General features: G+C 40.6%; 1 protein-coding gene across 3 annotated transcripts in view; it reads right to left on the bottom strand.

Moving 5' to 3' along the window:
• The window catches only part of MOGAT1 (monoacylglycerol O-acyltransferase 1), an 81,141-nt gene that overhangs the window by 53,834 nt on the left and 20,269 nt on the right, over nucleotides 1-7,038 (bottom strand). The window lies entirely within an intron of this gene.

The following is a 7,038-nucleotide window of genomic DNA, read 5'->3' as shown; positions in this document are numbered from 1 at the left end:
CAATGGTGGAATCTCGGCTCTCTGCAACCTCTGCCTCCCGGATTCAAGTGATTTTCCTGCCTCAGCTTCCTGAGTCGTTTGGATTACAGGTGTGTGCCACCACACCCGGCTAATTTTTGTATTTTCAGTAGAGACGGGGTTCCACCAAACGATCAGGGTGGTCTCAAACTCCTGACCTCGTGATTCGCCCGCCTCAGCCTCCCAAAGTGCTGGGATTATGGGTGTGAGCCACCGAGCCTGGCCTCATAGAATTCTTAATGTTCTTTTTAAAGAAGACAAAAACGGAAGCTTTCAGAGGGGTTAAGTGAGTTGCCCAAGCCACACAGCATATAAGTGGTTGATCTGTCTGAATTTAAAGTCTAACTACTTAGTCATGGCTTTACACCTCCTCCCCTATGTGATTTATGTGGAAGGATGTAGAGAATTTCCTAACACAGGAAATCCCATCTTCCTACCTTGACTGAGCAGGCATTATTCATGTGCCTACAAAAAGGGCACATTCTGGCAACAAACTTCATTTTGAGGAACTGCTGTCAGAGACAGAAATAGCAAAGGTGGGACTCTTTAGCTCTTAGCATGCATCACTTCTTGCAACATTTGATAATGAGCGAGCAATCCTAATTGTTTAAGCACCTAATAACGTAGCTTCAAAATACACGGGGCGAAAACTGTCAAAACTTGGGTGGTAGTGACAAGTTTGGTTATCTTCAAGTAACGCATGAAGCTCAGCTATATGTTTTTAAAATGTCTATGTTATATATCACAATTAAAAAATGTATGAACAGGGAAGCATGTTAGCAAGAGAAAGAGGATGTACATGAAGACATAAAGCCTGACACATAGTAGATGCTCACTAAATGCCAGCTACCTTGACTTTAAGGAGTGCTGTTGCTGCTTTCTTTCCTATCACACACTGCAATCTCCAATCTAGGGTTCACTTTCATCTCCAAACTCTTATCTACTGCCAAGCAACTTTGTTAAAAACAACCCTGTCCCCAAACGATCCACCAAAGTCTCTGAGAAACAGTGCCTTAATCTATTATTGAAATATATACATATGTACTGACATAGATGTTTTACCAAAAACAGAACACTTATATATATATATATATATATATATATATATATATATATATATATATTTGAGACAGAGTCTCACTCTTGCCCACACTGGAGTGCAGTGGCACAATCTCGGCTCCCTGCAGCCTCTGCCTCCTGGATTCAAGTGATTTTCCTACCTCAGCCTTCCAAGTGGCTGGGATTACAGGCATGTGCCACCACGTTCAGCTAATTTTTAAATTTTTCAGTAGAGATGGGGTTTTGCCATGTTAGCCAGGCTGGTCTCAAACTCCTGACCTCAAGTGATCCATCTGCCTTGGCATCCCAAAGAGTTGGGATTACAGGGGTGAGCCACTGCACCCAGCCGATTTGTATTTCTTAATACATATAAATCAACAAATTTCTCAGATATATCATTGAACCCAGTCAGGAAACTGACTTGCCGCTCTCACCAGAGTTGGTTAAAGGTTAAACGACTGGATGACATGCAAATTCATAAAGGGTTCCATAAAAAAAAAAAAAGACTGGATGAAAGGTTAAGGGAGCATGTGTCTTCTACCCCTCTGTGGGGTATCCTGTTACATTCTGGACCTGCCAGAAAAGTTTCCATGAGTCCAAAGCATGATGGAAAGAATGTCCTCTGTCCTCATTCCTACAGGATCATTCCATTTTGTTTCCTCTGCTTTCTTCTATTCAGGCCTGAGTGCTGATGATTTGCCACTATTGGTTTGTTTTCAGTTTATTTTCGTAAAACGTGCAAAAAAATGACAGGAAACTTACGTGGGCCTCGTTCTTTTGTACTCAAAGCTTGATCAGGTAAGGTACAGTGAAACAGGGCAGGGAAAGAGCAGTTATTGAAAGGAGAACCATCCTCCTTCACCGTATATAGAGCATCTCATTCATCCCTCCTTGCAACCCCCAAGGTACATGTTATTGCCCCATTTTACAGTTGTAGAAACTGAGGCTCAGGGAATTTGAGCATCCAAAGGATTTGCAGCTGGATCTGCCTAATCCTTAAACCCATGCATTTTTTCACAAAGCCACATTATCCTCCAGCTAATGGCAATAACACTGTAGACTAACTTATTACAGGTGCATAAGCAGGTTAATAAGCATAAAGAATCAGGCAAGTGGGAGGTTCCGTTTTCCTTACTACAAAGATGGAAAAACTGACACCAAAAGCAAACTGACTGAATTTTAATCACAGAGTGAGGCAGGAACAGATCCAGAAATAACGTCCCCAGGCTACTCATTCAATCTTCCACTAACCGAACCACGGATACATGAACACATGTTGCATATCTCTTTAATGCTCATTACATGTTTTGCATGCATAGCAGTTAAGATGTAGGTCTGGAATTGAACTGTTAGTTAGAATTTGCCACTGACTAGTCTTTACCCAGGGCAAATTCTATTAGCTCTTGATCCTCAATTCCACTGCCTGTGAAATGGGCTTATGAAAGCTCCTGTTTCCAAATGCCATAAAGGGAATAAATAACATAAGGGCGTACAGTGCCTGGTACAGAACTAGTGTCCATCAAATGCCAGCCACTGTTATGATAACTTTCGTTATTATTACACATTTGGAGAATGCAAAATGTAGCTGCAGACGGGACATCAGGCAAGTTCCTCAACAAAAACTACTCTTAAACTTTTCCTTTTGGCCTTTTCTCCCCCATGAACAGGTTACGTTTCTTTAATATGACTGATCACATTTTTAAAATTCCGTATTTTATCACTTACAATTGTGTCACATTAGCTGTTTTACAACCTCTTCATAAATGTTATTTTTAATGACTGATCAATATTCCATTGATGGTTAGTGCTAATTCAACCATTCTCTTCATTTTAAACATCTGTGATTCTAACAATTTTTCTCTGTAAATGTAATCTTGCATAAAGTTTCCCCACATTTTGATTTGCTTCCATAGAAGAAAAAGAAGTAAAATATGGCCGGGCACGGTGGCTCACACCTGTAATCCCAGCACTGTGGGAGGCCGAGGCAGGCGGATTACGAGGTCAGGAGATCAAGACTAGCCTGGTCGACATGGTGAAACTCCGATGCTACTAAAAATACAAAAATTAGCTAGGCATAGTGGTGGGCATCTGTGATCCCAGCTACTCAGGAGGCTGAGGCAGGAGAATCATTTGAACCTGGGAGGCAGAGATTGCAGTAAGCCGAGACTGCACCATTGTACTCCAGCCTGGGCAACAACCTTGACACTCCCTCTCAAAATAAATAAATAAGTAAGTAAGTAAGCAAGTAAAATACTGGATGGCTAAGCAGAAACACCTTTGTCACCTGGTACACTTTGATAATTTTTCTATCCAAGGAAGTTGTTCAAATTTAAATTCCCACTCTAGACACTGCATACATGTTTTGTTTCAAATCATAAAGAGCATCAAAATAGTTTTTTAATCCTTGGATTTTTTTTTTTTTTTTTTTTTTTTTTTTTATATTGCTTTTTTTTTTTTTTTTTTTTTTTTTTTTTTTTTTTTTTTTTTGAGACAGAGTCTCACTCTGTTGCCCAGGCTGGAGTGTAATGACCTGATCTTAGCTCACTGCAACCTCTACCTCCTGGGTTCAAGGCATTCTCCTGCCTCAGCCTCCCAAATAGCTGGGATTACAGGCATGTGCTACCAGACCCAGCTAATTTTTGTATTTTTAGTAGAGACGGGGTTTCATCATAATGGCCAGGCTGGTGTTGAACTCCTGACCTCAGGTAATCCGCCTACCTCGGCCTCCCAAAGTGCTGGGATTACCGGTGTGAGCCACTGTGCCCAGCCCTGTAATCCTTTGATTCTAAATGGGATCAAAAGAAGAAAACACTACAAAAACTAGATGATCAGATAACCTCTATTTTCTGTTTTTATCTCATTAAGCAATTCAAGGTAACTGGATTCTTCCAAAACAAAGATCTACGCCATTACATTGTGTAGCTCTCGAAACTCAAGTTGATAATTTTAAAAGTTGTCTAGATTCATAAACCAAGTTGAGTTGAATTTTAGCTGGGTTGATTTATCTATATTCTGGATTAAAAACCACAACTCAGATCCCCATCAACGACACTCTATTTTCACTTAGTTTGCAAAAATTCTACTTTCTACACATTGTTGGGGAAGCTGTCCCTCACTCACATTTATTTATTTTTTTTTAAATGCGATAAAGTCTTACTCTGCTGCTCAGGCTGGAGTGCAGTGGAGTGATCTCGGCTCACTACAACCTCCACCTCCCAGGTTCAAGCAATTCTCCTGCCTCAGCCTCCCAAGTAGCTGGGATTATAGTCACGTGCCACTACGCCTGGCTAATTTTTCTATTTTTAGTAGAGACAGAGTTTTGCCATGTTGGCCAAGCTGGTCTAGAACTCCTGACCTCAGGTGATCCAACAACCTCGGCCTCCCAAAGTGCTGGGATTACAGGCATGAGCCACTGTGCCTGGCCTTTTTTTTAAAAATCGAAGTGAAATTCACATAACATAAAAAAAATGGTGATTTTAAACAGAACACTCTGGTGGCCTTTCATTCACAATGCTGTGCAATTACTAACACCACCTAGTTCCCAAACATCCCCATTATTTCAAAATAAAACCCTTTACCCACTAAGCAGTTACTCCCCATTCCTCCCTCCCCACCACCACTGGCAATCACCAGTAGTCTGTAGCCTGTTTGTTTTTTTTGTTGATTTGTTTTTGTTTTGTTTTGTTGAGACAGGATTTCATTTTGTCATCAGGCTGGAGTGCAGTGGCATGAACACGGCTCACTGAAGCCTCCACCTCTTGGGTTCATGTGATCCTACCACCTTAGCCTTCCAAGTAGCTGGGACTAGAGGTGCATATCACTACACCTGGCTAATTTTTGTATTTTTTATAAAAGTAGGATCTTGCCATGTTGCCCAGGCTGATCTCGAACTCCTGAGCTCAACCAATCCACCTGCTCGGCCTGCCAAAATGCTGGAATGACAGGTGTGAGCCACTGCACTGGGCTATAGTCTGTTTCTATGGGTTTACCCACTCTAGATATTCACATGAATGGAATGGTAGAATATGCAGCCTTTTGAAGACTTTTGTTTAACATCAGGTTTTTGTAGACCCTTGTTTAGCATCAAGCTTTTGAGTTTCATCCATGATGTAGCATGTATCAGTACTTCATTCCTTTTTATGGCTACACAATATTCCCACATACATATATACTGTAATCTGTTTATTCATGCATCTGTTGTGGACATTTGGGTTGCTCCCACCTTTTGGCTACTTAGTGCCACGATGCCCCCATCACTGAGAACAGTACTACATGTTCAAAACAAGTAAGGCTCCAGCAAAGTGTATGTGTGATCATCGAATTCGGCACTACCAATAAAGGGACAAAATGACATGATGCCTCCTCATAGGAGGGAAATGTATTCCATCACCTTAGTCAAGTCCAGGTTCGGGGACATTCTACAAGATAATTGGCTTGGGCTGTTTAAAAATAATCAACCTTATAAACACTTTAAAAACAAACTAGGCCGGGCGCGGTGGCTCAAGCCTGTAATCCCAGCACTTTGGGAGGCCGAGGCCGGTGGACCACGAGGTCAAGAGATCGAGACCATCCTGGTCAACATGGTGAAACCCCGTCTCTACCAAAAATACAAAAAATTAACTGGGCATGGTGGTGCGTGCCTGTAATCCCAGCTACTCAGGAGGCTGAGGCAGGAGAATTGCCTGAACCCAGGAGGCGGAGGTTGCGGTGAGCCGAGATCGTGCCATTGCACTCCAGCCTAGGTAACATGAGTGAAACTCCGTCTCAAAAACAAACAAACAAACAAACAAAAAAAACAAACTAAAGGCAAAGGAACTGGTCTAGGAAAAGTTGAAGACAATTAGGGAATTGTATCTCTGATAAATATTTTGCGTATGATAGTAGGATTTTGATTATGCAGAAAATTCTTGTTTTCAGGAGATAGTTGCTACAGTATTTAGAGATGAAGTGTTATGATGTTTACAGCTTAGTTAGTTGCTACAGTATTTAGAGATGAAGTGTTATGATGTTTACAGCTTAGTTATTTACTTCCAAATTGTTCAACAGCAACAACAAAGTGTTTGTGTGTCTGTGTGTGTGTGTGTGTGTGGAGAGAGGGAGAGAAAGCAAACGTGGCAAAATGTTAAAAAGTTGCTAAATCTACATAAAAAAAGAATGTGTTTTCAAAAATTTTTATTTTATTATGGTAAGAGCACTTAATATGCAATCTACCCTATTAACAAATAAACATTTGTGTGAACAAGTATATAACGCAGTATTGTCAGTTATAAGTACCATGTCTGTGACATAATAATATTTGGTCTCTGCCCCCAGTTCCTAGCCTAGAGCTCCTAAAACTGTTGTAATTTCCTGATCAACAAGAGTGCTAGGTACCTCTTTCTATCTTTTGTTCTAATATTTGGACATCTAAAATTGGGGCAGTCTTATTGACTGAGCTCTTCACCTGTGGAACCCAACTCCAGGTAGACTGCACCAGAATTGAACTATGGGATGCCTAGTTGGTATCTGGAGAGTTGGAGAAGGGTTGGTCCAGCAAAATCGGGGATGTAAATTTTCAGTTTTCCATGAATTGAAGACTCTCGGCAAGGAGCGGTGGCCGGGTCTGTGGCTTCTGGAGGGTGCTTAAGTGCTTACACAGACAATTCCTGTATCTGCAGCTCATTAATAATTTTTCTTCTGTTGTCTCCACCCGTTCTGACTCCAGTCCACTCACCTAGATATTTACAGTAAGTGAAACTGTTCTATAAAATCTCCATGAGCAACCTGCATCAGCCAAAACATTGTGAAAACTGTTGAATGTGTATTTACTTGCATTAAATAATGACCATAATTAAGAAATAATTTAAGACATTTAACTTGTGTATGTATTCTTTTTTCCTAGTATCATCTAAAACATTTTCATTTTTTTTTCTGCATGTAAACTGTTTCCATACTTTTTTTTCCTTTTTTTTTTTTTTTTTT

Source organism: Cebus imitator, unplaced genomic scaffold, assembly GCF_001604975.1.
Source record: "Cebus imitator isolate Cc_AM_T3 unplaced genomic scaffold, Cebus_imitator-1.0 Scaffold91, whole genome shotgun sequence".
Classification (NCBI taxonomy): domain Eukaryota; kingdom Metazoa; phylum Chordata; class Mammalia; order Primates; family Cebidae; genus Cebus; species Cebus imitator.
Note: the sequence above shows the minus strand (reverse complement) of the source record. Positions and strands in the feature narration are given on the sequence as shown.